Raw genomic sequence first — 25500 nt, forward strand, 5'->3', positions numbered from 1 at the left:
TGGTTGAATGATGTACGTCACTTAAGCTTCTCCAATCAGAACGCAGACAGTTTTTAATCCACCAATCACAGATGTCAAAATTATTTCACTTAGATTGCATTTGCGCTTTAAGATAAAGAATTATACAAAAAAAAATTTATAAAAAATCCTTAACATTTTATGCAGATTTCAAATCTATTATATTCATTAAAATTCTTAAAAATGTTTATAGCTTAATCAACATGTTTAAAATGGATGTACGGACATTCTGGTAACGAATTTAGAGTTGTTACGCTTTCTAAATCGTATCTAACTACTACACGAATTAAATGCAAATTTTGTAATCAATAGAACAATCCTAACATGCCTAAATTAACGAAAAAAGCTAATCGTTACGGACGGACGATACAGTTTTCCAATACTTTTTATAATATACTTTTTAATTCTTCTAGCTTTGTTTTTTTTTAAGGCAAAGCTTTTCTATAATAAGTTTTATAATGCAAGAGTTTCCCTTCAGAGTTAAATTAAATTTCCTGCCATTTAAGTATAATATTTTGTAATTAGAGTATTTAACAATCACAAGTCAAAACTCTTGCTAATAAAAGAACATTGTGTTTATGGATATCTGATGTGGAGCTAATTGTTGAAAGGCCATATGATCTCTTGGATTTATGGCATTTAGGCTAAGTGCATCAGGCCAAAGTGTCATGGGGAAAAGAATAACATAGGATATTCAACATTAGGGGAATCAGATTTCGGGGAATCCATTTGTGGGAATCTAAACAGGGGGAATCGAATATGGGATATGTGTAGGATACCGAAATAAACATCCCAATGTCCCCTCCCTCCCTGGATACAAATAGACTTATAGTCTGGGATACGGGGATAAGAAAAAATTGCGGAAAAAATAAGCTTGTCCTTTTCCTTATGTGTAAATTTCTGCCCTTTGTACCTTTTAACATTATGGATAAGAATGCACTTTAGCGCCATTGATATATGTCCTAAGTTTTTAAAAATCATGTGAATCTTGGACATACATTTACCCCCCCCCCCCCTAATTTAAATCTTATCCTCAGTGTAAAAAATTAAAGTTTAAAAAAAATGTTCTTTTCCTGTCCTCTTATCCTTGATTTTTATTAACAAAACACTTCCTTTCAAGCTTTTGACCCTTCCCCCAATTTTTAAACCTTTTTTTTAAATGATAGGTAACAAATGATGCCATGTGCTTAACAATAAAATAGATAGGTAGATAGAGAGATAAAGCAGTAGGACTTAACTTTGTAATGCTAAGGAAGGTTTCCTATATAGATCAGTTATCATAAAATAAAAAATTACAGACTTATTAAGAAAAGCTAGAAATAGTTTAATAGCAAGAAGGATATATCAACCCTGCAAAAGATGAAGTAATGAGGATGAGGGGGGGGGGGGGAGTCGGAAACTCCCACACCCTTTAACATTCTTTTTACAGATAAAGTTTTATTCTTTTCAAAATACAAGTTCTTCTAGCTTTTACAAACAGAAAAAAAGGATGACAACATCCATAAAAGCAAAGCTCTAAAATCAGAGGGAATGACAAACGAACTATTGTAAAGTGTTAGAACTTATAAAGCGAAACACTAAACGAAATTTTACATAAATTTGTTGAAAATGGCGTAAAAGGACATACTTTAATTTTTACGATTATAGGGTTGTCTCACTTATAATACTTTACCTTGTTGTCCTAAGAATCATTATTCCAAAAATTAGATGAATAAGAAAATCATGTTCATATCATATATACAAAAAAATGTTGTCAAAATGTTAAAAAGTCAGCATTTTTCTAATGGACATACGGACTTTCTAATATCGACTATAGAGTTGTTACGCTTTCTAAATTGTACCTAACTATTAAAGGAATAATCTTTCTTTCTTGTCTATTAATTTTACTGAAAGTGGTCTTTTTGTGAAGATTTCTCTACCTCAATAATGTTAATCTATACAAAGCTAACGTCAAAATTCATCCCTTGGAAATAGCTTAAACCCTGTCCATTTGTAGCAATATTACACACATACATATACATCTTACTACTAGCGTACATGGGATTTTAATTGTGTTAACTTCGGTTGAATGGTTTTTCAAGAAACAAGGATAAAAACATCCATAAAAGCAAAGCTCTGAAATGAAAGAAAAAACGAATATTAACATATGTAGAGTGTCAGAACTGAATAAGCAGAATATTAATGCTTAAGCTAAACAAACATGTTGGTCAAAAAAGTAAAATGGACATATGGACTTTCTGGTAACGATTATAGGGTTGTTTTGCTTTCTAAGTCATAGAAATCATCATGCAAAGTTTTAAATTCATAGGACAATTCTAACCTGTTTAAATAACGAAAAGAGCAAACTGTTACTGACGGAGGTATGGACTGACCCTAACCATACATAGAAAAGCTTCACTTTAAAAAAATGATTTGTTGTTAGAAGTGGAGCCTTTCTATAATTATACCGCAGCGTTTAGCAAGATCCTAATCTACAAAAACACAGAAAAACAGACATCCTGTTGCTAGGTACAATGCTATAAGCAGAGCTTCTTTATAATCAACTCTAAAATGTAAGTATGTCCTGATGGTATGCTCCGTTGAGCTTCGCTTTTATGGATGCTGTTATCTTTGGTAATGCATCAATAATACCTACTCAAAATCTATCAATAAATTTTTTTGTATTACAATTTACTATTCTTTTTTTTCAAGATTTTATCGTTGTGCTGCTTATGAACATAAAATGTCCTTGTTAATAAATATTATTTATGATTTTGCGGTTTGAATTCCTACAGTCTGAAATTAATAGATCTTATAATTTAAATTTATTCAGACAACCACCCCTCCCCCTAATCCAAATAAATATCCTTGCATTCTTTCTCCTCTTAAATGGGGTTTCCTAGAAGCTAGGGGCGCAACTAATAGTAAGCTTACTAAAATGAAATGAATTATGAAATAAAGAACGTATCATTTCCTAATACAATTTAACCCTTCCTTTTCTCTATTTTACACCCCACGTTCTCTCTCTCCCTCTTTCTCTCTCTCTCTCTCTCTCTCTCTCTCTCTCTCTCTCTCTCTCTCTCTCTTCTCTCTCTCTCTCTCTCTCTCTCTCTCTCTCTCTCTCTCTCTCTCTCTCTCTCTCTCTCTCTCTCTCTCTCTTAGTAACACCTTAAGATAGATAAAGAGATCAATATAATGGCATAGAAAATAGATAGATAGATAGACTGCTTGATTGATAGATAGATAAATAAGTAATCAACATATAACAATCACTATGTAATAACAATGTGGAATAATTTTCACACATTCATTGATTTTAGGACAGAGAAGTTCAAAATAAGTTCAAAATCATATTTCAAAGAGATATGTTATAACAATAAGTAATCAAATCAAACATTTACAAATTAAGGATATTTTTAATAAGTTCAAAATCATGTTTCAATCCAAGATATGTTTGACAACAATTAACAATTAAATCAAATATGTTCAAATTAAGGATGTTTCTCATAAGTTCAAAATCACACTTCAAAGAGATGTGTTATAACAATTAGTAATAAAATCAAACATTTTCAAATTAAGGTTATTTTTCATAAGTTCAAAATCATATTTCAAAGAGATGTGTTATAACAATTAGCAATCTCAAATCAAATCAAATATGGGAATAATCTGTCAACAATGAAAATAATTTGTCGCAAACATTATCCGCTGAATCACTTCGCCCCTAGCATCAAGGGGCTTTGCCACAACATGTAACCATAATCAAACATTTAGATGGATGATACAATGGCCGATAAATTGATGTACATCCCACATGATGATACGCAAAATTACCCCGGTAATCTGTAGATTAAAATTAGACGTAGAAACGTTTTAACCAATCAAAATTATCCAAATTTGTTAAGCCAACGAAAAATGAAATTTCATTATAAAACTATGGGGACTAGTGTAATAAACAGCCCATTGTCTCCTCTCTCTTATCTTATTTTCAAAGCAAGGCTGTTCTGCAATCAGACTTGATCTGTCCATACGTACTGGAAAGCTCGATTTGTTAACTTAGGCATGTTATAATTGCCCTTTCGATTTCAAACGATACAATATACAAAAAAATAAAAGATTACATTTATATAAATAGTCTGTTGATTGATGTAAATGTACAAATGTACAATTATTGGAGGAAAAATTTAGACTTTGAAGGTATCTTCCACCTAATCAAGGCTTAAAGAATCCAAGGTTTTTGAAATTTGGAATATTAATAAAACTTTGGGTATAAGCATTATTTAAAGTCTACTGTCACCTCCCTTCTTGATGTGGTTTGTGACAAATTAGTAACCATTAAAACTAAATTACCTTTCAAGTTAAATTTAGTTTAAAAAATACTTTCAATAAAAATATATTTTTTCAACAAATTTTTTCAACTAGATTTTTATCAAAAATCTAAAAACAGTTAATAGTGTAAGTTTGTCTATAATTTGTTATAGAAATGCATTGCTTATAACATTGTACCAGTTGTCTGAGAAATCAAAATTCAGTATGTAGGTATAAGTTTGGTTTATGCTTATGTATACTAATTATTGTCAAAAATAAGTAAATTCTAGCTTAACCCTTAACGGTCGGGGGGGGGGGGGGGCGTTGAACGCCCCCCCATCTGGTTTTTTCTATCTCATTTTCTGTGTGTGAAAGATAAAGAGCCCAAACTGCTTGACTTTTTAAGTATGGGTATGACACATAACTGAGAGTTGGAATTTTTTGAATATCTCCATCCTGGCGGGCACAGGATGCCAGCAAACCTGGCAGGGTCATCCAGATAAAGAGCAAAAATATTTTTTTGACTAAAACAAAGAATTTTATCATACCAAATTACTAAAAAATCCTCTAGTAGTACATCCTTAGATGAAATACAGGTGTTCAAGTCACTTTCAGGTTCCAGGTATGATCCTGCAGGTCCCGATCCTCCAGGTCTCCAGAAATCTTTAAAAGGCTCCTGTGGCCGCAATTTTTGATCTAGAGACTTCAAATTTTAAACTTAAGCTTTTCTGACATGTCTACATAACGTATTAAAATTTCATGAAGATCCGCCGCCGTTTTCCCGCCGACCGCCGACTGCGGCGGCTGGCAGCTGCCAAGTACAGCTGCGGCCGCTGAAATTAATATTTTGATATTTCTAATGTAAAATTTACATAAAGATAAACATTTTCTGGAAAAAAAATTTTCTTCTAGCTTCAAAAATAAGAAAAATACAGCCGTTTGAAATTTTTAAGTAAAAAAAGACCTAAAAACAAAGGTTGTTAAATAAAAGGGTGAAGGAAGCGAAAATTGACTTAGACCTATAAAAGGTCGGAAATTCATTATCTAACAGGGGACTTGCACAAAAAAATTTAGCCCTCTAGCTCTAATAGGAACTGAGATAATAAGGGGGGGCGTTGAACGCCCCCCCCCCCCCCGACCGATTAAGGTGCGGCTAGGGGCCCGACTGTAAAGGGTTAACATCAATATGACAGGTTTAAATGTTCCTAATCTTGAAAAAGATAGGTTAAGGCTAGCCTTATATTGATATGAGAGGTTTATGTAAGGCTAAAGTATGCCTATCAAAATCATTTGTGATTCCCTTAATATCTTCTATTACATTATTAAAGTTGGTGTCAAAAATACAGACAAACATGTTTATAGAGTTCCTACTCTTTCCAGATAATACATAATACTTACAGAAACATTAATGCGATATTTAACACTAGCTGCTACGCCTCTGGAGGCCTCTAGTGACACATAAAATTGTTTCTTTTTAATCTATTTTAAAATCAGCTATTTACCAAAAATATTTTTTTCGCTGATAGATGGTGTTAGTTATGTTTTTAGCTAATTGCAAATTAAATTGCAGGGCGGCGTTTTTTTTATTTTTTTTCTTATTTTTGTCGATTTCTCCCCAAAAATAATTATAAACCTTCCCGAGACCTATGAGAAGCTTCCCTGTTAAGGAGAACCCGATCGGTTCAGCGGTTAGCCAGATCCTTCGGTACAGACAAACAGACAGACAAACAAATATCCTGTTACTTTATTACAAGGATAGCTACAAGGATTATAACATGTCTAACGGTCTTCGCTATTCGTTATGGACATAAAAATTGTTCATAAAGCAAGGATTATTATTATAATAATTATCAAGACTTAAGTATATATCAATGGAATATAAAAAAACCTTACCATCGATTATAACCCCAAAAATTATGCTGATTAGCCAACAAAATTTATCATTTTCAAAAAGAGAGGGGACAATGGAGATTTCTCTTATCCCCTCAATATATAGGATTAACTTATTATTTTATGACCGCATCCCTTAATCCAACCCACCACTCCTTCTACCCCTCCTCATTTAATGATTACTCTTTTTTTATAATTTAGATTTCAATAAGGAATCCTCAGGGAAGGGACAATGGACTTGAAATTTATGCACCAATCATGACAAATAAAGTTGCCCTTCATGAAGATTAGAATAATTGGTTGAAAGTACACTCATACTCAAACTTTGTTGGACTTACTAGCGGTTTCGCCCCTAGAGGCCTCATGGGGGCAATTTCATTATAGTTTACTTTATGATTTCATCTAAAATATAGCTCTATTGTTATTGCTATGCTATTAATTGACAAAATTGTCATTGTCGTTATGGTATGTCGCTATCGATTTTTAGATCTATTTATCGAATTCCTGCTAATGATAACAAAATAATAATTTATTATAATCCTATAACTTTATTTATCTATCTATTGATTCTTTCAACCTATTACAGCGGGGGTCTTAAATTAAATGTGTGTGTATTAAAGCAATGAACGATATTCTTGTTGCAACAACTATTTGAATGAGACAATAATCCTCTTAATATGACTTTTGGAATAATGATTCCTAGGACAACAAAGTACAATATCATAAGGTATGCATCTCTATGATAAAAAACTAAAGATAAAAGAATGTATTTTATCTGTGTCCTATATTTACACAATTTCGCCTTAAATTTAGGTATATACAATTTTGATTCTAACAATCTACAAGAGTTATTGCCAATTATAAACCTGATAATCAACTTTTGTCAAAAACACAGTGACTATACCATTTCTAGTTGTATAAATGGAAACACCCCAAACAAATACACTAAAGTTCACTTATTATTCCCACTATCATCAAGATCAATTCAAATCTATGCGAACAAATTCCAGCTAATGAAAAACATAAGAGTAAATACAAGGACAAGTATGTACATAAGGAGCGCAGCAATATCAACAAGAACCACCCTGTTAAATTAGGACCCATCAAACATAGTTATCTCTAGCAATTTTAAGGATCTTCCGTAGCATACATCCAATTACTATAATCATAATAAAGATATTATTGTCAGTAGCAGAAAGTTATTGATCAGCTGCGGCTACCCCATTCATCTAAAAGGCATTAGAAGGTTATAAAGTAACAGGATGTCTGTGTGTCTGTGTGTTTGTACCGAAGGATCTCGCTAACCGCTGAACCGATCGGGTTCTCCTTAACAGGGTAGCTTCTCATAAGTCTTGGGAAGGTTTATAAATATTTTGGGGGATGGTACCACCACCCTCCCGAAAGAAATCGCCCATAGAAAAAATTCCCCCCCCCCAGTAGCCGCTAGTTGACATATAATTTCATAGGGTAATGTCGACGACTAAATGTAAATTAATTGTAGCAGTCATGAGTGACACTTTATGATGTTTCAATCGTCGACAGTTAAAATCGTTATGTCGATGATATAGCAGAAACAACCACCTTACTTAATACTTTGAAGTCAACATAACAATAGTCCCTGTTAATTTAATATTTACATCGTGACTATACTTACGCAGAGAGAGGGAGGGAACATTGGGCTGTTTATTAAACTAGTCCCCAAAGTTTTATATTCACGTTTACTTATTAACAACTTGGGGACTTTAGTGAATTTTGATTGGTTGATTTATAAAGTTGAATGTTTAAACGTGATAACCAAAATTTAAAATCATCATAGAGGATGTACATCAATTTATCGTCTTATCCCTTTAGATCCCTGCATAATGACTCTAGTTTTATGTCGATATAATAACAGCATAAAAGGATAACATGGAATATCAACAACAAAATAAATTGTTATTATAACATATAATGATGAAAGTATTTGCCACATCTCATTCAAAGCAGGGATACAGGGATAGGACTTTGGACCAAGAAATAAACTTTCACATATTTTAGATTGTGAAATTATGTATTTGGAAGATGCTATGTATTTAGGAGGAATTTTGATTTGAATTGATTTATTTGGATCGTAAATAAACGCCCATTTTAAATGCAAAATTTTCTATAATTAGGGTCGGTCCGTCTGTCAGTCCGTAACGGTAAGCTCTTTTTGTTAATTTAGGCATGCTAGAATTGGCCTATCGATTTCAAACTTGCATGGTGGTTTCTTTAGTAGTTAGGTACGATTTAGAAAGCTTAGCAACTCTATAATCGTTACCAGAATGTCCCTACATCCATTTTAAACATGTTTTTTTAAAACTTTTTAACAGCATATTTTTATTTGATATAATTATTTGATTGATCTGACAACAAAGTACAATGTTAGAACCGAAGCATCTTTATAATCAAGTCATAAAAATGTAAGTAAGTCCTTAAACATTATCTTGCAATTATGCAGCTTTTCAACGAATTTACATAAAAATTTGTTTCGAAATTATACATTTATATTCTGATAGTTCAGCTCTGACACTCTACAAGTGTTAATGTTCATTTGTCCTACAGTTTCAGAGCTTTGCTTTTATGGATCTTGTCATCCTTGTTTCTAAAACTTATTTGAGAACTAATACATTTTCTATAGTATACCTATTTGTTCCGGGAAATCTATGACAAAAACTGATTTCATTGGGACGATTATAACATATTGAAAATTTATCTGTTATTGAGAAAGATTTGTTCAGTACTTAAATTAAACAATGATCAGTTATTTAAACTAGTGCAGTGTCAAAACTTTCCAACCCATATGTATACAGAAGGCGTAACATGTTTATCAACATTGGGAATATACATGTATTTATTGTATGTTGTCCTATCCCTACAGATCCCTGCTTAATCTAAGCCCAATCAAATCTAACCCACGTTCCCTTTATTTTCTTTTACTTTATAAAGAGTTTTTGTTGTATAGCAGATATTGCTTATAGCAAAACATAAAGCAATAATTACCATAAGTTTCAAAGCAATTATATGTTTTAACAAGTATGACAACATACATAAGTAGCGAAGCACAAAAAATATGTATAAGAATTTAGATATTAGTTGTCAAAAGCATGTATATTAGGAAAAAAGCACGAAACCTTTTCAACATTTGTTTTTAATTTCTTAATATTTATATTTCAGTACTATGACTAACAGACTGACGGTCAAAGTAAATTACATACTTGCTCAACAACAAAAATTTAATTTTTATATTTTTAACTACAAAAATTCTAAAAATCGGACCATAAATACGAAACATATGAGGAACAATGTAAAGTATATAAAAATAGCCAAAATCTGCAAAAAGGCAATCTGACCGTCATATTTGTTTTCTTGAAACGACAGAAAATTTAATTTTGATACTATAACTGAAAAAAATTTTGGAAATCGGACCATAAACAACAAAGATATGGAGAAAAATATGAAAAATACAAAAATAGCCTAAAACCTGCTAAAAAGAGGTCCTACCGTCATTAATGTTATATACTTAATTGTGCTCCTTAATAATGGGAATGTTGTCAAAAAATTTCAGCCTTTTATCATTTATAGGAGCTGAGAAAACCACGTTTCCCCAGAACTAAGACGGACATACGGACATTTCAAATTATAGAGTAGCTTCGCTACTAAAAATATAGAGTAGCTTCGCTACTAACAATATTGTTTTAGTGAAATTTAGTAATTTTAAAACATAACTGAAAGCAACTTGTATTATAAAACTGTATATCATAAAACTACTTTATAGGATAGGATGTGCATTGTTTGACAATCATTATCCTAGATATAGAGTAATTGCTCTACCAAAATATCTAAATAATATTTAATCATTTTGATACAAAAATTGAGTTTAACTTAGTGTGTAAGCTGTTTAGCAAAACCATATCTAAACCCCCTCTGTAATATAATGAAAATAATTAGAATTTCTTTCTTTATGACTTGTGTTGTTTTGATTTTATCCAGAATTTATCATATATCGACCACCCCCCTCCCCCAACTCATTATGAAGAACATTCCTCCCCCTAAGAATTTCTTTAAATAAATAATCAACCCTATACCTCCATTCATTATTTACCTGAGCTGGATCTTTAAATCATTTCAATGGTGCGCCAAATCGGGGTGAGCTAATTTTCCACCAATGAGAGCACAGCATTTTACGAAATGCCGCGCTGTGATTGGCTGAAATTCGGCGCACCCCGATTTGGCGCACCATTGAAATGATTTAAAGATCCAGCTCTGCTATTATGGAAGACTAAATAAAATAAATATGGGGAAATCAAATTTACCGTCAATTGTCCTATACCCGTTTTCTAAAGGAATAATTATCCCTTTCATAATCTACCTCACCACCTTCACCCCTCCCCTTTCAACCCCCCGCCCCCCACCCTCGTCAAAATTTATGAATGAAACTCAGGGAAACAAGGGATAGGAAAATGAAACATGGCTTAAGAATTCACAATCATCGGATGTGACGTCCCTGTTTAACTTTCTTAATTTTTTTAACACAAATGTTTCAAGTAAATAAAAAATAATATTTCTGCATTTAAAGAAGAATTCTTAAACTATATAAGTTATTTATAGACAGTTTTCCGTGGATATTAGAATAAAAGATTCTGAGTATAAAAACACTTTTGATAGGCCCATAGGAGACAATATAATACACGATTTTTCAGTATTGTTGACGGGAACAAGTTCTAATCCAGCAGATGTTAATTTTATGTTCATCTATTATATAAAGTAGTAAGCTTTTTTGTCTGTAGCGAAGTATCTCGCTTACCGATGAACCAATATGGTTCTCCTTTAAAGTGAAGCTTCTTATATGTCCTTAGATTGTTTTAGGCTATTTTATCATTATAAATAAGTCTGGTTAGATTTTTTCTGCCTTTCCATATCCCTTTTAATATAAAGCCCCTAAATGCTAGGGGCGCAGCTGTTAGTTTTAAATAAACTAATAGTAAATTGATGTTGCCTGTCCAAAAAGATCTCTAGTGAGTGAACAGCTGAGCCAATGTTGGATTTGTCCTCCTCATACCTTGCTACCATTTCTATATCTCCTTTTAATTCTTTTAATTTTAGATTTTTAAAAAAGTTTTTGCTGCGCTACTTTTCTACATTAAAGTGTACCCAGCCAAAATGTGGTTGATTTATGCAAAAAAAAATGATCCATGCAAAATATTTTTTCTGTAGTGCAAAAATTTGCGTCCAGCCAACAGTAATGGAGTGGGGACAAAACCGCGACAGGGACAAAACCGCGACATAACAAAACCGCGACAGGGACAAAACCGCGACATTGCAAAAAAATCTATAATAAAAAAATCTTAATGCTAGAAGGTCATGGCCGCAGAGCTCGGCCCCCTGGCCTGCCTAGCCGCGGGCGCTCGGCCCCCTTGCCTATAACCTAACCTAACCTAACCTAACCTATATGTTTAAATGTTTAATGTACACTAACATATTTATAGTTTAGAATTTCGTGGATTTTACAAAAAGGGGTTGGTAGATTTTTTTCAAATTTTTAATATTTTTTTTACAATAGTTAGGTTAGGTTAGGTTAAGCAAGGGGGCCGAGCGCCCGCGGCTAGGCAGGCCAGGGGGCCGAGCGCTGCGGCCATGTATTTCTACAAAAAAATCCTACATAGTTATATTTCTGTTATTTTTTAACTGTCGCGGTTTTGTCCCTGTCTCGGATTTGTCCCTGTCGCGGTTTTGTTTGTCGCGGTTTTGTCCCCACTTTAACAGTAATTAGGTCTGTACGTCACGGTAAGTTTTTTTTCATTAATTTATGCATGTTAAAATTGTCCTATAGATTTCAAACTTTGTAACAGTTCTTTTGTTCTATCTTTTGATTCCAAACTTTTTTTTATGGATGTATCTACCTTGTTGCCTTTATAATATGGTAATGAATTAGATGTAAAAATTATAAATTCACTAAAGAAAAGTTTTTGATGGTTTTGATATAAAACTTTTGAATTATAAATATAAAGAAGTAAGAATCTTGCATTAAGTTTGCTATAGTAAAGTGTCATCTCAAAAAACGCCTTTCTCAAAGTTGGTACTCTAGTAACCTGCTTGTCGATTTGAAGGTTATTGGTTCGATACTCAACCCAGTTTATATGTGCAGTACAATTTACTTAACAATTAAAAAGATACTATACACAACAGAAACACACAGCTCAAAAGTGGGAATACATTTCAATTATGGATACACTTAAATGTATGCATATATCTTTTTCAAAATATGAAGTTGTTAGGTTTATTGCCGCGGTATATGGACTTATATATTTTTACGCAAATTTTAACTTATACTAGTAAATTAGTAACATAGTAGTACTGTACAATTTTTCTAAAACTTATCAACAATTGAAATTTTAAGATAAGTTTTTAAATAATTTGTTTATGTTGTAAAACAAACTTTTACAAAAGTTAGATGTACTAAATACCTGTAAGTATTAAATAAAAAAAAATACTTTTAGCCTAGCGGATAAAATTATTACTAGAATTAAATTCATCACAGTTGACCCTGATTTGGTTGATTCACAGGTCTTTGTGCTCCAGTTACAAGACATTTAATAATTAAACTAATCAACGTCATTTTCTTATCTAATAATAATTTATTTATTTAAGAACAAACTATACATAATTAAATTACATAGTCTTGAAGTATTAATATATACAGTTTAAAAAAAATAACACATAAATTGTTAATAACAAGAGATAATATAATATATTGTAAAAAATAACTAATCATATTTGGAGACATTTTAAAAATCAAATACTGAAATATTTTGTGTTGTCTTTATATTTCAAAACAAAATTAATATTTTTTTCAATAAAATGTTGATATACCACCTTTATCTAATAATTATAAAAAAAACACATGTTACAATATACTTAATAATTTAACGTTATTTATTAAATAAAATAATTTTTCTAACATTTTTACAGGTCGCTACGCTCCGGTTACAAGATACTAAAATTAACCAGCCGAATATTTAGCTATGGAATTGCATACCAGCTCATTTAATATATGAACGAGCTCATATGCTACCTCATATCCTGTTCGCTATCAATTACAACCTAATTATTTGGTGATACCTGAGAATTGTGTCTTGTCCCCAGTTTTAAACCGGACCACCAAACAGACAGAAAGATCTCTGTTTCCAGAACTATAATGTATCCTACATTGTTAGGCTATGTGTCTTAGTTTCTTTTTTTTCCAATATTTTCCAATCTGCTCAATTGACTGAACATACTGCCAAACATACTTTTTGTACAACAGCTACAAACAATCTAAGTAACTAACCAACTTTAATTTGTAAGCTCTATTGAGCTATGTATTGACCCAACCAATTTTAGTCTAAACCTAACTAACCTTACACAATTTTTTTAGAAAATAAGTTTGCCAATTCATGTCTACCGCCATACCTTACAATTTTCCATCACTATAAACCCATTTATTCCAACCAAATGCCTTATATTTTTGTATTCCCACTTGTGGCCAATCAAGCTGCCAAATTGCTTATCAACAGGATGGCTACAAATGCGGTATATGATTGGCTAAACTGACCAAGCTTACTTTGCTTGATTCACTTCACCAACAGGTGTGTATAGTGAACCAACGTTTACATAGAAATTGTCTTTTAGGGCTAAAGAAAGCCCTTATTACTTCTCCATTGTCACACAATACAACTGCAACAACTAAATAAAATTATATAAGGGTTGATAATAATTTGTATTGTTTGTAGTTCAATATTTAACACCTGGATGTCGTTCTCTAAATTAACACAACAGAAAACTTTAAAAATTATTCTCGTATTCATTCGAATCCGGTGGATAGGAACCAGTTCTCATCCATACGCAAAAAACTATGTCTAGCATCGTATTATATCCAGCTTTCTACGAATATAGAAATGTACAATCATAAGATTAAAACCAGTTTTAATCTTATATTTGTACTTTCTATATCCGCGGAAAGCCGTTTATAATACGATGCGAGAAATAACTATTCCTTCATGAAATTGGACAAGTGATCACGCCAAGAGGAGCTAGCTGCGATAAGTGAGTATGTCCATGATCTGCCCATCAAAAGAAGTGCTACAATCACTGCTAAATGATTTTTTAATCATAGAAAATGTAAAAGCAAGCTGACCCTGACGTGATTTGAACACGCAGCCTTCTGATCTGGAGTCAGACGCGCTACCGTTGCGCCACAGAGTCAAGTGCTGTTCTAGATTATGCCTAACCTTTGTCTTACAATGGGGAAACACAATTTTAGGACAATAAGTTAGACAACTGTGTTCCTCAAGTCCTACATCCTCGATAGTCTAGTGGTGAGGATCTCCGCCTGTCACGTGGAAGGCCCGGGTTCGATTCCCGGTCGGGGAGTTTAAATTTTAGCAGAAGGTTCGGTTTGATTCTTCACCAATCTTAGCCTAAACTTCGCACAATTTGATAGAAAAAAGGTTTGCCAGTTCATGTCTACGGCCATACCATGTTGAAAGCACCAGTTCTCGTCTGATCACTGAAGTTAAGCAACATTGGGCCAAGTTAGTACTTGGATGGGTGACTGCCTGGGAATACTTGGTGTCGTAGGCATACAATTTTGCAAATCTTAGCCTAAACCTTAGGCAATTTTTTTAGAAAATAAGTTTGCCAATTCATGTCTACGGCCATACCATGTTGAAAGCACCAGTTCTCGTCTGATCACTGAAGTTAAGCAACATTGGGCCAAGTTAGTACTTGGATGGGTGACCACCTGGGAATACTTGGTGTTGTAAGCTTACAATTTTCCATCACTATAAACCCATTTATTCCAACCAAATGCCTTATATTTTTGTATTCCCACTTGTGGCCAATCAAGCTGCCAAATTGCTTATCAACAGGATGGCTACAAATGCGGTATATGATTGGCTAAACTGACCAAGCTTACTTTGCTTGATTCACTTCACCAACAGGTGTGTATAGTGAACCAACGTTTACATAGAAATTGTCTTTTAGGGCTAAAGAAAGCCCTTATTACTTCTCCATTGTCACACAATACAACTGCAACAACTAAATAAAATTATATAAGGGTTGATAATAATTTGTATTGTTTGTAGTTCAATATTTAACACCTGGATGTCGTTCTCTAAATTAACACAACAGAAAACTTTAAAAATTATTCTCGTATTCATTCGAATCCGGTGGATAGGAACCAGTTCTCATCCATACGGTTTGATTCTTCACCAATCTTAGCCTAAACTTCACACAATTTGATAGAAAAAAGGTTTGCCAGTTCATGTCTACGGCCATACCATGTTGAAAGCACCAGTTCTCGTCTGATCACTGAAGTTAAGCAACATTGGGCCAAGTTAGTACTTGGATGGGTGACCGCCTGGGAATACTTGGTGTCGTAGGCATACAATTTTGCAAATCTTAGCCTAAACCTTAGGCAATTTTTTTAGAAAATAAGTTTGCCAATTCATGTCTACGGCCATACCCGGTCGATTCCCGGTCGGGGAGTTTAAATTTTAGCAGAAGGTTCGGTTTGATTCTTCACCAATCTTAGCCTAAACTTCGCACAATTTGATAGAAAAAAGGTTTGCCAGTTCATGTCTACGGCCATACCATGTTGAAAGCACCAGTTCTCGTCTGATCACTGAAGTTAAGCAACATTGGGCCAAGTTAGTACTTGGATGGGTGACCGCCTGGGAATACTTGGTGTCGTAGGCATACAATTTTGCAAATCTTAGCCTAAACCTTAGGCAATTTTTTTAGAAAATAAGTTTGCCAATTCATGTCTACGGCCATACCATGTTGAAAGCACCAGTTCTCGTCTGATCACTGAAGTTAAGCAACATTGGGCCAAGTTAGTACTTGGATGGGTGACCACCTGGGAATACTTGGTGTTGTAAGCTTACAATTTTCCATCACTATAAACCCATTTATTCCAACCAAATGCCTTATATTTTTGTATTCCCACTTGTGGCCAATCAAGCTGCCAAATTGCTTATCAACAGGATGGCTACAAATGCGGTATATGATTGTCTAAACTGACCAAGCTTACTTTGCTTGATTCACTTCACTAACAGGTGTGTATAGTGAACCAACGTTTACATAGAAATTGTCTTTTAGGGCTAAAGAAAGCCCTTATTACTTCTCCATTGTCACACAATACAACTGCAACAACTAAATAAAATTATATAAGGGTTGATAATAATTTGTATTGTTTGTAGTTCAATATTTAACACCTGGATGTCGTTCTCTAAATTAACACAACAGAAAACTTTAAAAATTATTCTCGTATTCATTCGAATCCGGTGGATAGGAACTGGTTCTCATCCATACGGTTTGATTCTTCACCAATCTTAGCCTAAACTTCACACAATTTGATAGAAAAAAGGTTTGCCAGTTCATGTCTACGGCCATACCATGTTGAAAGCACCAGTTCTCGTCTGATCACTGAAGTTAAGCAACATTGGGCCAAGTTAGTACTTGGATGGGTGACCGCCTGGGAATACTTGGTGTCGTAGGCATACAATTTTGCAAATCTTAGCCTAAACCTTAGGCAATTTTATTAGAAAATAAGTTTGCCAATTCATGTCTACGGCATACCATGTTGAAAGCACCAGTTCTCGTCTGATCACTGAAGTTAAGCAACATTGGGCCAAGTTAGTACTTGGATGGGTGACCACCTGGGAATACTTGGTGTTGTAAGCTTACAATTTTCCATCACTATAAACCCATTTATTCCAACCAAATGCCTTATATTTTTGTATTCCCACTTGTGGCCAATCAAGCTGCCAAATTGCTTATCAACAGGATGGCTACAAATGCGGTATATGATTGTCTAAACTGACCAAGCTTACTTTGCTTGATTCACTTCACTAACAGGTGTGTATAGTGAACCAACGTTTACATAGAAATTGTCTTTTAGGGCTAAAGAAAGCCCTTATTACTTCTCCATTGTCACACAATACAACTGCAACAACTAAATAAAATTATATAAGGGTTGATAATAATTTGTATTGTTTGTAGTTCAATATTTAACACCTGGATGTCGTTCTCTAAATTAACACAACAGAAAACTTTAAAAATTATTCTCGTATTCATTCGAATCCGGTGGATAGGAACCGGTTCTCATCCATACGCAAAAAACTATGTCTAGCATCGTATTATATCCAGCTTTCTATGAATATAGAAATGTACAATCATAAGATTAAAACCAGTTTTAATCTTATATTTGTACTTTCTATATCCGTGGAAAGCCGTTTATAATACGATGCGAGAAATAACTATTCCTTCATGAAATTGGACAAGTGATCACGCCAAGAGGAGCTAGCTGCGATAAGTGAGTATGTCCATGATCTGCCCATCAAAAGAAGTGCTACAATCACTGCTAAATGATTTTTTAATCATAGAAAATGTAAAAGCAAGCTGACCCTGACGTGATTTGAACACGCAGCCTTCTGATCTGGAGTCAGACGCGCTACCGTTGCGCCACAGAGTCAAGTGCTGTTCTAGATTATGCCTAACCTTTGTCTTACAATGGGGAAACACAATTTTAGGACAATAAGATAGACAACTGTGTTCCTCAAGTCCTACATCCTCGATAGTCTAGTGGTGAGGATCTCCGCCTGTCACGTGGAAGGCCTGGGTTCGATTCCCGGTCGGGGAGTTTAAATTTTAGCAGAAGGTTCGGTTTGATTCTTCACCAATCTTAGCCTAAACTTCACACAATTTGATAGAAAAAAGGTTTGCCAGTTCATGTCTACGGCCATACCATGTTGAAAGCACCAGTTCTCATCTGATCACTGAAGTTAAGCAACATTGGGCCAAGTTAGTACTTGGATGGGTGACCGCCTGGGAATACTTGGTGTCGTAGGCATACAATTTTGCAAATCTTAGCCTAAACCTTAGGCAATTTTTTTAGAAAATAAGTTTGCCAATTCATGTCTACGGCCATACCATGTTGAAAGCACCAGTTCTTGTCTGATCACTGAAGTTAAGCAACATTGGGCCAAGTTAGTACTTGGATGGGTGACCACCTGGGAATACTTGGTGTTGTAAGCTTACAATTTTCCATCACTATAAACCCATTTATTCCAACCAAATGCCTTATATTTTTGTATTCCCACTTGTGGCCAATCAAGCTGCCAAATTGCTTATCAACAGGATGGCTACAAATGCGGTATATGATTGGCTAAACTGACCAAGCTTACTTTGCTTGATTCACTTCACCAACAGGTGTGTATAGTGAACCAACGTTTACATAGAAATTGTCTTTTAGGGCTAAAGAAAGCCCTTATTACTTCTCCATTGTCACACAATACAACTGCAACAACTAAATAAAATTATATAAGGGTTGATAATAATTTGTATTGTTTGTAGTTCAATATTTAACACCTGGATGTCGTTCTCTAAATTAACACAACAGAAAACTTTAAAAATTATTCTCGTATTCATTCGAATCCGGTGGATAGGAACCAGTTCTCATCCATACGCAAAAAACTATGTCTAGCATCGTATTATATCCAGCTTTCTACGAATATAGAAATGTACAATCATAAGATTAAAACCAGTTTTAATCTTATATTTGTACTTTCTATATCCGCGGAAAGCCGTTTATAATACGATGCGAGAAATAACTATTCCTTCATGAAATTGGACAAGTGATCACGCCAAGAGGAGCTAGCTGCGATAAGTGAGTATGTCCATGATCTGCCCATCAAAAGAAGTGCTACAATCACTGCTAAATGATTTTTTAATCATAGAAAATGTAAAAGCAAGCTGACCCTGACGTGATTTGAACACGCAGCCTTCTGATCTGGAGTCAGACGCGCTACCGTTGCGCCACAGAGTCAAGTGCTGTTCTAGATTATGCCTAACCTTTGTCTTACAATGGGGAAACACAATTTTAGGACAATAAGTTAGACAACTGTGTTCCTCAAGTCCTACATCCTCGATAGTCTAGTGGTGAGGATCTCCGCCTGTCACGTGGAAGGCCCGGGTTCGATTCCCGGTCGGGGAGTTTAAATTTTAGCAGAAGGTTCGGTTTGATTCTTCACCAATCTTAGCCTAAACTTCGCACAATTTGATAGAAAAAAGGTTTGCCAGTTCATGTCTACGGCCATACCATGTTGAAAGCACCAGTTCTCGTCTGATCACTGAAGTTAAGCAACATTGGGCCAAGTTAGTACTTGGATGGGTGACTGCCTGGGAATACTTGGTGTCGTAGGCATACAATTTTGCAAATCTTAGCCTAAACCTTAGGCAATTTTTTTAGAAAATAAGTTTGCCAATTCATGTCTACGGCCATACCATGTTGAAAGCACCAGTTCTCGTCTGATCACTGAAGTTAAGCAACATTGGGCCAAGTTAGTACTTGGATGGGTGACCACCTGGGAATACTTGGTGTTGTAAGCTTACAATTTTCCATCACTATAAACCCATTTATTCCAACCAAATGCCTTATATTTTTGTATTCCCACTTGTGGCCAATCAAGCTGCCAAATTGCTTATCAACAGGATGGCTACAAATGCGGTATATGATTGGCTAAACTGACCAAGCTTACTTTGCTTGATTCACTTCACCAACAGGTGTGTATAGTGAACCAACGTTTACATAGAAATTGTCTTTTAGGGCTAAAGAAAGCCCTTATTACTTCTCCATTGTCACACAATACAACTGCAACAACTAAATAAAATTATATAAGGGTTGATAATAATTTGTATTGTTTGTAGTTCAATATTTAACACCTGGATGTCGTTCTCTAAATTAACACAACAGAAAACTTTAAAAATTATTCTCGTATTCATTCGAATCCGGTGGATAGGAACTGGTTCTCATCCATACGGTTTGATTCTTCACCAATCTTAGCCTAAACTTCACACAATTTGATAGAAAAAAGGTTTGCCAGTTCATGTCTACGGCCATACCATGTTGAAAGCACCAGTTCTCGTCTGATCACTGAAGTTAAGCAACATTGGGCCAAGTTAGTACTTGGATGGGTGACCGCCTGGGAATACTTGGTGTCGTAGGCATACAATTTTGCAAATCTTAGCCTAAACCTTAGGCAATTTTTTTAGAAAATAAGTTTGCCAATTCATGTCTACGGCCATACCATGTTGAAAGCACCAGTTCTCGTCTGATCACTGAAGTTAAGCAACATTGGGCCAAGTTAGTACTTGGATGGGTGACCACCTGGGAATACTTGGTGTTGTAAGCTTACAATTTTCCATCACTATAAACCCATTTATTCCAACCAAATGCCTTATATTTTTGTATTCCCACTTGTGGCCAATCAAGCTGCCAAATTGCTTATCAACAGGATGGCTACAAATGCGGTATATGATTGGCTAAACTGACCAAGCTTACTTTGCTTGATTCACTTCACCAACAGGTGTGTATAGTGAACCAACGTTTACATAGAAATTGTCTTTTAGGGCTAAAGAAAGCCCTTATTACTTCTCCATTGTCACACAATACAACTGCAACAACTAAATAAAATTATATAAGGGTTGATAATAATTTGTATTGTTTGTAGTTCAATATTTAACACCTGGATGTCGTTCTCTAAATTAACACAACAGAAAACTTTAAAAATTATTCTCGTATTCATTCGAATCCGGTGGATAGGAACCAGTTCTCATCCATACGGTTTGATTCTTCACCAATCTTAGCCTAAACTTCACACAATTTGATAGAAAAAAGGTTTGCCAGTTCATGTCTACGGCCATACCATGTTGAAAGCACCAGTTCTCGTCTGATCACTGAAGTTAAGCAACATTGGGCCAAGTTAGTACTTGGATGGGTGACCGCCTGGGAATACTTGGTGTCGTAGGCATACAATTTTGCAAATCTTAGCCTAAACCTTAGGCAATTTTTTTAGAAAATAAGTTTGCCAATTCATGTCTACGGCCATACCCGGTCGATTCCCGGTCGGGGAGTTTAAATTTTAGCAGAAGGTTCGGTTTGATTCTTCACCAATCTTAGCCTAAACTTCGCACAATTTGATAGAAAAAAGGTTTGCCAGTTCATGTCTACGGCCATACAATGTTGAAAGCACCAGTTCTCGTCTGATCACTGAAGTTAAGCAACATTGGGCCAAGTTAGTACTTGGATGGGTGACCGCCTGGGAATACTTGGTGTCGTAGGCATACAATTTTGCAAATCTTAGCCTAAACCTTAGGCAATTTTTTTAGAAAATAAGTTTGCCAATTCATGTCTACGGCCATACCATGTTGAAAGCACCAGTTCTCGTCTGATCACTGAAGTTAAGCAACATTGGGCCAAGTTAGTACTTGGATGGGTGACCACCTGGGAATACTTGGTGTTGTAAGCTTACAATTTTCCATCACTATAAACCCATTTATTCCAACCAAATGCCTTATATTTTTGTATTCCCACTTGTGGCCAATCAAGCTGCCAAATTGCTTATCAACAGGATGGCTACAAATGCGGTATATGATTGTCTAAACTGACCAAGCTTACTTTGCTTGATTCACTTCACTAACAGGTGTGTATAGTGAACCAACGTTTACATAGAAATTGTCTTTTAGGGCTAAAGAAAGCCCTTATTACTTCTCCATTGTCACACAATACAACTGCAACAACTAAATAAAATTATATAAGGGTTGATAATAATTTGTATTGTTTGTAGTTCAATATTTAACACCTGGATGTCGTTCTCTAAATTAACACAACAGAAAACTTTAAAAATTATTCTCGTATTCATTCGAATCCGGTGGATAGGAACTGGTTCTCATCCATACGGTTTGATTCTTCACCAATCTTAGCCTAAACTTCACACAATTTGATAGAAAAAAGGTTTGCCAGTTCATGTCTACGGCCATACCATGTTGAAAGCACCAGTTCTCGTCTGATCACTGAAGTTAAGCAACATTGGGCCAAGTTAGTACTTGGATGGGTGACCGCCTGGGAATACTTGGTGTCGTAGGCATACAATTTTGCAAATCTTAGCCTAAACCTTAGGCAATTTTTTTAGAAAATAAGTTTGCCAATTCATGTCTACGGCCATACCATGTTGAAAGCACCAGTTCTCGTCTGATCACTGAAGTTAAGCAACATTGGGCCAAGTTAGTACTTGGATGGGTGACCACCTGGGAATACTTGGTGTTGTAAGCTTACAATTTTCCATCACTATAAACCCATTTATTCCAACCAAATGCCTTATATTTTTGTATTCCCACTTGTGGCCAATCAAGCTGCCAAATTGCTTATCAACAGGATGGCTACAAATGCGGTATATGATTGTCTAAACTGACCAAGCTTACTTTGCTTGATTCACTTCACTAACAGGTGTGTATAGTGAACCAACGTTTACATAGAAATTGTCTTTTAGGGCTAAAGAAAGCCCTTATTACTTCTCCATTGTCACACAATACAACTGCAACAACTAAATAAAATTATATAAGGGTTGATAATAATTTGTATTGTTTGTAGTTCAATATTTAACACCTGGATGTCGTTCTCTAAATTAACACAACAGAAAACTTTAAAAATTATTCTCGTATTCATTCGAATCCGGTGGATAGGAACCGGTTCTCATCCATACGCAAAAAACTATGTCTAGCATCGTATTATATCCAGCTTTCTACGAATATAGAAATGTACAATCATAAGATTAAAACCAGTTTTAATCTTATATTTGTACTTTCTATATCCCTGGAAAGCCGTTTATAATACGATGCGAGAAATAACTATTCCTTCATGAAATTGGACAAGTGATCACGCCAAGAGGAGCTAGCTGCGATAAGTGAGTATGTCCATGATCTGCCCATCAAAAGAAGTGCTACAATCACTGCTAAATGATTTTTTAATCATAGAAAATGTAAAAGCAAGCTGACCCTGACGTGATTTGAACACGCAGCCTTCTGATCTGGAGTCAGACGCGCTACCGTTGCGCCACAGAGTCAAGTGCTGTTCTAGATTATGCCTAACCTTTGTCTTACAATGGGGAAACACAATTTTAGGACAATAAGATAGACAACTGTGTTCCTCAAGTCCTACATCCTCGATAGTCTAGTGGTGAGGATCTCCGCCTGTCACGTGGAAGGCCCGGGTTCGATTCCCGGTCGGGGAGTTTAAATTTTAGCAGAAGGTTCGGTTTGATTCTTCACCAATCTTAGCCTAAACTTCACACAATTTGATAGAAAAAAGGTTTGCCAGTTCATGTCTACGGCCATACCATGTTGAAAGCACCAGTTCTCATCTGATCACTGAAGTTAAGCAACATTGGGCCAAGTTAGTACTTGGATGGGTGACCGCCTGGGAATACTTGGTGTCGTAGGCATACAATTTTGCAAATCTTAGCCTAAACCTTAGGCAATTTTTTTAGAAAATAAGTTTGCCAATTCATGTCTACGGCCATACCATGTTGAAAGCACCAGTTCTTGTCTGATCACTGAAGTTAAGCAACATTGGGCCAAGTTAGTACTTGGATGGGTGACCACCTGGGAATACTTGGTGTTGTAAGCTTACAATTTTCCATCACTATAAACCCATTTATTCCAACCAAATGCCTTATATTTTTGTATTCCCACTTGTGGCCAATCAAGCTGCCAAATTGCTTATCAACAGGATGGCTACAAATGCGGTATATGATTGGCTAAACTGACCAAGCTTACTTTGCTTGATTCACTTCACCAACAGGTGTGTATAGTGAACCAACGTTTACATAGAAATTGTCTTTTAGGGCTAAAGAAAGCCCTTATTACTTCTCCATTGTCACACAATACAACTGCAACAACTAAATAAAATTATATAAGGGTTGATAATAATTTGTATTGTTTGTAGTTCAATATTTAACACCTGGATGTCGTTCTCTAAATTAACACAACAGAAAACTTTAAAAATTATTCTCGTATTCATTCGAATCCGGTGGATAGGAACCAGTTCTCATCCATACGCAAAAAACTATGTCTAGCATCGTATTATATCCAGCTTTCTACGAATATAGAAATGTACAATCATAAGATTAAAACCAGTTTTAATCTTATATTTGTACTTTCTATATCCGCGGAAAGCCGTTTATAATACGATGCGAGAAATAACTATTCCTTCATGAAATTGGACAAGTGATCACGCCAAGAGGAGCTAGCTGCGATAAGTGAGTATGTCCATGATCTGCCCATCAAAAGAAGTGCTACAATCACTGCTAAATGATTTTTTAATCATAGAAAATGTAAAAGCAAGCTGACCCTGACGTGATTTGAACACGCAGCCTTCTGATCTGGAGTCAGACGCGCTACCGTTGCGCCACAGAGTCAAGTGCTGTTCTAGATTATGCCTAACCTTTGTCTTACAATGGGGAAACACAATTTTAGGACAATAAGTTAGACAACTGTGTTCCTCAAGTCCTACATCCTCGATAGTCTAGTGGTGAGGATCTCCGCCTGTCACGTGGAAGGCCCGGGTTCGATTCCCGGTCGGGGAGTTTAAATTTTAGCAGAAGGTTCGGTTTGATTCTTCACCAATCTTAGCCTAAACTTCGCACAATTTGATAGAAAAAAGGTTTGCCAGTTCATGTCTACGGCCATACCATGTTGAAAGCACCAGTTCTCGTCTGATCACTGAAGTTAAGCAACATTGGGCCAAGTTAGTACTTGGATGGGTGACTGCCTGGGAATACTTGGTGTCGTAGGCATACAATTTTGCAAATCTTAGCCTAAACCTTAGGCAATTTTTTTAGAAAATAAGTTTGCCAATTCATGTCTACGGCCATACCATGTTGAAAGCACCAGTTCTCGTCTGATCACTGAAGTTAAGCAACATTGGGCCAAGTTAGTACTTGGATGGGTGACCACCTGGGAATACTTGGTGTTGTAAGCTTACAATTTTCCATCACTATAAACCCATTTATTCCAACCAAATGCCTTATATTTTTGTATTCCCACTTGTGGCCAATCAAGCTGCCAAATTGCTTATCAACAGGATGGCTACAAATGCGGTATATGATTGGCTAAACTGACCAAGCTTACTTTGCTTGATTCACTTCACCAACAGGTGTGTATAGTGAACCAACGTTTACATAGAAATTGTCTTTTAGGGCTAAAGAAAGCCCTTATTACTTCTCCATTGTCACACAATACAACTGCAACAACTAAATAAAATTATATAAGGGTTGATAATAATTTGTATTGTTTGTAGTTCAATATTTAACACCTGGATGTCGTTCTCTAAATTAACACAACAGAAAACTTTAAAAATTATTCTCGTATTCATTCGAATCCGGTGGATAGGAACCAGTTCTCATCCATACG

At 35.1% G+C, this 25500-nt stretch overlaps 27 non-coding genes across 27 annotated transcripts; 22 read left to right on the forward strand and 5 right to left on the reverse strand.

The window, feature by feature from the left end:
* Positions 1 to 14382: 14382 nt before the first annotated feature.
* On the reverse strand, positions 14383 to 14454 carry TRNAW-CCA (transfer RNA tryptophan (anticodon CCA)). The gene has a single exon. It is a non-coding gene; the product is annotated as a tRNA-Trp (tRNA).
* Positions 14455 to 14713: 259 nt separating this feature from the next.
* On the forward strand, positions 14714 to 14832 carry LOC145304880 (5S ribosomal RNA). The gene has a single exon (XR_013874321.1). It is a non-coding gene; the product is annotated as a 5S ribosomal RNA (ribosomal RNA).
* Positions 14833 to 14898: 66 nt separating this feature from the next.
* On the forward strand, positions 14899 to 15017 carry LOC145304890 (5S ribosomal RNA). The gene has a single exon (XR_013874331.1). It is a non-coding gene; the product is annotated as a 5S ribosomal RNA (ribosomal RNA).
* A 499-nt stretch (positions 15018 to 15516) lies between these two features.
* Positions 15517 to 15635, forward strand: LOC145305059 (5S ribosomal RNA). The gene has a single exon (XR_013874491.1). It is a non-coding gene; the product is annotated as a 5S ribosomal RNA (ribosomal RNA).
* Positions 15636 to 15829: 194 nt separating this feature from the next.
* On the forward strand, positions 15830 to 15948 carry LOC145305070 (5S ribosomal RNA). Its single transcript, XR_013874501.1, has one exon. It is a non-coding gene; the product is annotated as a 5S ribosomal RNA (ribosomal RNA).
* A 66-nt stretch (positions 15949 to 16014) lies between these two features.
* On the forward strand, positions 16015 to 16133 carry LOC145304893 (5S ribosomal RNA). The gene has a single exon (XR_013874332.1). It is a non-coding gene; the product is annotated as a 5S ribosomal RNA (ribosomal RNA).
* A 499-nt stretch (positions 16134 to 16632) lies between these two features.
* On the forward strand, positions 16633 to 16751 carry LOC145305081 (5S ribosomal RNA). The gene has a single exon (XR_013874507.1). It is a non-coding gene; the product is annotated as a 5S ribosomal RNA (ribosomal RNA).
* A 66-nt stretch (positions 16752 to 16817) lies between these two features.
* Positions 16818 to 16935, forward strand: LOC145305045 (5S ribosomal RNA). The gene has a single exon (XR_013874480.1). It is a non-coding gene; the product is annotated as a 5S ribosomal RNA (ribosomal RNA).
* A 718-nt stretch (positions 16936 to 17653) lies between these two features.
* TRNAW-CCA (transfer RNA tryptophan (anticodon CCA)) lies at positions 17654 to 17725 on the reverse strand. The gene has a single exon. It is a non-coding gene; the product is annotated as a tRNA-Trp (tRNA).
* Positions 17726 to 17984: 259 nt separating this feature from the next.
* On the forward strand, positions 17985 to 18103 carry LOC145304771 (5S ribosomal RNA). Its single transcript, XR_013874209.1, has one exon. It is a non-coding gene; the product is annotated as a 5S ribosomal RNA (ribosomal RNA).
* Positions 18104 to 18169: 66 nt separating this feature from the next.
* Positions 18170 to 18288, forward strand: LOC145305013 (5S ribosomal RNA). Its single transcript, XR_013874449.1, has one exon. It is a non-coding gene; the product is annotated as a 5S ribosomal RNA (ribosomal RNA).
* A 718-nt stretch (positions 18289 to 19006) lies between these two features.
* TRNAW-CCA (transfer RNA tryptophan (anticodon CCA)) lies at positions 19007 to 19078 on the reverse strand. The gene has a single exon. It is a non-coding gene; the product is annotated as a tRNA-Trp (tRNA).
* Positions 19079 to 19337: 259 nt separating this feature from the next.
* On the forward strand, positions 19338 to 19456 carry LOC145304881 (5S ribosomal RNA). The gene has a single exon (XR_013874322.1). It is a non-coding gene; the product is annotated as a 5S ribosomal RNA (ribosomal RNA).
* Positions 19457 to 19522: 66 nt separating this feature from the next.
* On the forward strand, positions 19523 to 19641 carry LOC145304894 (5S ribosomal RNA). The gene has a single exon (XR_013874333.1). It is a non-coding gene; the product is annotated as a 5S ribosomal RNA (ribosomal RNA).
* A 499-nt stretch (positions 19642 to 20140) lies between these two features.
* LOC145305082 (5S ribosomal RNA) lies at positions 20141 to 20259 on the forward strand. The gene has a single exon (XR_013874508.1). It is a non-coding gene; the product is annotated as a 5S ribosomal RNA (ribosomal RNA).
* A 66-nt stretch (positions 20260 to 20325) lies between these two features.
* On the forward strand, positions 20326 to 20444 carry LOC145304895 (5S ribosomal RNA). Its single transcript, XR_013874334.1, has one exon. It is a non-coding gene; the product is annotated as a 5S ribosomal RNA (ribosomal RNA).
* A 499-nt stretch (positions 20445 to 20943) lies between these two features.
* On the forward strand, positions 20944 to 21062 carry LOC145305083 (5S ribosomal RNA). The gene has a single exon (XR_013874509.1). It is a non-coding gene; the product is annotated as a 5S ribosomal RNA (ribosomal RNA).
* Positions 21063 to 21256: 194 nt separating this feature from the next.
* Positions 21257 to 21375, forward strand: LOC145305007 (5S ribosomal RNA). The gene has a single exon (XR_013874443.1). It is a non-coding gene; the product is annotated as a 5S ribosomal RNA (ribosomal RNA).
* A 66-nt stretch (positions 21376 to 21441) lies between these two features.
* Positions 21442 to 21560, forward strand: LOC145304896 (5S ribosomal RNA). The gene has a single exon (XR_013874335.1). It is a non-coding gene; the product is annotated as a 5S ribosomal RNA (ribosomal RNA).
* A 499-nt stretch (positions 21561 to 22059) lies between these two features.
* Positions 22060 to 22178, forward strand: LOC145305084 (5S ribosomal RNA). The gene has a single exon (XR_013874510.1). It is a non-coding gene; the product is annotated as a 5S ribosomal RNA (ribosomal RNA).
* Positions 22179 to 22244: 66 nt separating this feature from the next.
* On the forward strand, positions 22245 to 22363 carry LOC145304897 (5S ribosomal RNA). The gene has a single exon (XR_013874336.1). It is a non-coding gene; the product is annotated as a 5S ribosomal RNA (ribosomal RNA).
* Positions 22364 to 23081: 718 nt separating this feature from the next.
* TRNAW-CCA (transfer RNA tryptophan (anticodon CCA)) lies at positions 23082 to 23153 on the reverse strand. The gene has a single exon. It is a non-coding gene; the product is annotated as a tRNA-Trp (tRNA).
* Positions 23154 to 23412: 259 nt separating this feature from the next.
* LOC145304782 (5S ribosomal RNA) lies at positions 23413 to 23531 on the forward strand. The gene has a single exon (XR_013874223.1). It is a non-coding gene; the product is annotated as a 5S ribosomal RNA (ribosomal RNA).
* A 66-nt stretch (positions 23532 to 23597) lies between these two features.
* On the forward strand, positions 23598 to 23716 carry LOC145305014 (5S ribosomal RNA). The gene has a single exon (XR_013874450.1). It is a non-coding gene; the product is annotated as a 5S ribosomal RNA (ribosomal RNA).
* Positions 23717 to 24434: 718 nt separating this feature from the next.
* Positions 24435 to 24506, reverse strand: TRNAW-CCA (transfer RNA tryptophan (anticodon CCA)). The gene has a single exon. It is a non-coding gene; the product is annotated as a tRNA-Trp (tRNA).
* A 259-nt stretch (positions 24507 to 24765) lies between these two features.
* LOC145304882 (5S ribosomal RNA) lies at positions 24766 to 24884 on the forward strand. The gene has a single exon (XR_013874323.1). It is a non-coding gene; the product is annotated as a 5S ribosomal RNA (ribosomal RNA).
* Positions 24885 to 24950: 66 nt separating this feature from the next.
* Positions 24951 to 25069, forward strand: LOC145304899 (5S ribosomal RNA). Its single transcript, XR_013874338.1, has one exon. It is a non-coding gene; the product is annotated as a 5S ribosomal RNA (ribosomal RNA).
* Positions 25070 to 25500: the final 431 nt, after the last annotated feature.

This window comes from Acartia tonsa, chromosome 13 (assembly GCF_053477335.1).
Source record: "Acartia tonsa isolate MP-2025a chromosome 13, ASM5347733v1, whole genome shotgun sequence".
Classification (NCBI taxonomy): domain Eukaryota; kingdom Metazoa; phylum Arthropoda; class Copepoda; order Calanoida; family Acartiidae; genus Acartia; species Acartia tonsa.